This window comes from Olea europaea, chromosome 6 (assembly GCF_002742605.1).
Source record: "Olea europaea var. sylvestris chromosome 6, O_europaea_v1, whole genome shotgun sequence".
Classification (NCBI taxonomy): Eukaryota; Viridiplantae; Streptophyta; class Magnoliopsida; order Lamiales; family Oleaceae; genus Olea; species Olea europaea.
In genome coordinates, this window is record NC_036242.1 from 25,477,213 (window position 1) to 25,478,756 (window position 1,544).

Consider the following 1,544-nt stretch of genomic DNA (forward strand, 5'->3'; position numbering starts at 1 on the left):
TTCAAATGGAATTTCAACACTTCAGTGAAAATTTTTGATAGAAAAGAAATTTGTAAATAAAAGAAAAGTGAGTGCAATATCAGAGGACAAGCAGTCTTCAATGGTTAAAAGATATATCGGCATACAAAAGTCTTGCAACATATAGAAGCAAAGAAAAAATCTCTACTCAAAGTAGAAAAGAACACACATATTTATTCAAAAGGTCCTAGCATTTCTCTTGTCCATTATTTGGTCTTCTCCTCTAACGCACAGCTCAATGCAGTTCTTCTTTTCTTTTTTAATTTGATTATAGAACCCAAAATTGTTGTTTTAGATTCATTTTACCACAAACATGAGAAAAGCATTTTTCTCATCACATGTATATCCTTCTCAAAAGTATTTCCTTTCAGTGTGCGAAAGTAAATGATCACGGACGTGCCTGACTGAGGTGGGGATATTAGTTATCCTATAAAAATGTAGATCTTAAAGATAAAAAGATATTACATGACAGAGGAAGAGTCTTTTACTGCCTATTTTCACAAAAAGGTGGTTATAAGCACGAAGGATATATTTGAGAATCTACAAACTATCGAGTTCACGAGTCCTACTATGTAAAATTATAGGAGGGTGTTTGAGCATAAATTATGATGTAATTCTACGGAGAAAACGAGTTTAGTCTTATGCCAAGCTTTACCAGCTTTAGAGATTAATGAAAAGATATCACGTGACTGAGGAATAGTTTTTTACTGCCTATTTACAAGAAGGTAGTTATAAGAATGAAGGATATATTTGAGAATCTATAAGCTATAGATTTATTAAGTTCACGAGTCCTACTATGTAATTTTTTTTTTTTTGTCCGGGTCAGTTTACGAGCACCTCGACTAATCCTACAGGATTCTGAAGTTAACAGCCGGATACTCACCTCAGTGGCCATGAGGGGACTCGAACTGATGATCATTGAAGAACAAACCATCCTACCATGTAATTATAGGAGGGTGTTTGAGGATAAATTATGGTGTAAGGTGAAAATGAGTTTAGTCTTATGCCAAGCTTTACCAGCTTTAGAGATTAATGAAAAGCTATAGAGAAAAGAAACAAAATTTGCATATACTCCTTATTGATTTAGAAGAAGTCTGAATGTTTCCCAGAAAACTGCCATTGCGAGTGCTAAGATGTATCAGTGGTGTGAAGAATATTTATGATAAAGCAATCAAACATGTTAGAATTAGTGGCAGCAAAAGTTCAGAATATTCATTACTAAAAGCGGCACCAAGGTTTTGCTTCGAGTCCTTATCTTTATGCTTTAGTCACAGATGAACTAATGATGCATGTGACCAAGTCCCTTTGGTATATGTTATTAGCTGATGACACAATTTTAGATGATTAGACTAGGAGAGATGAAGTATGATAGAACTTTAAAGGTGTCTTAGAATCTAAAGGTTTTAAGCTAAATAGGCTAAGACAATACATAAAATGTCCTTTTCATCGTGTAGCAATAAGGACAATAGCAGATCCATGATAGAAGATCATGTTCCCGCAAAGTATAAATATCCACGAGGAGGGAG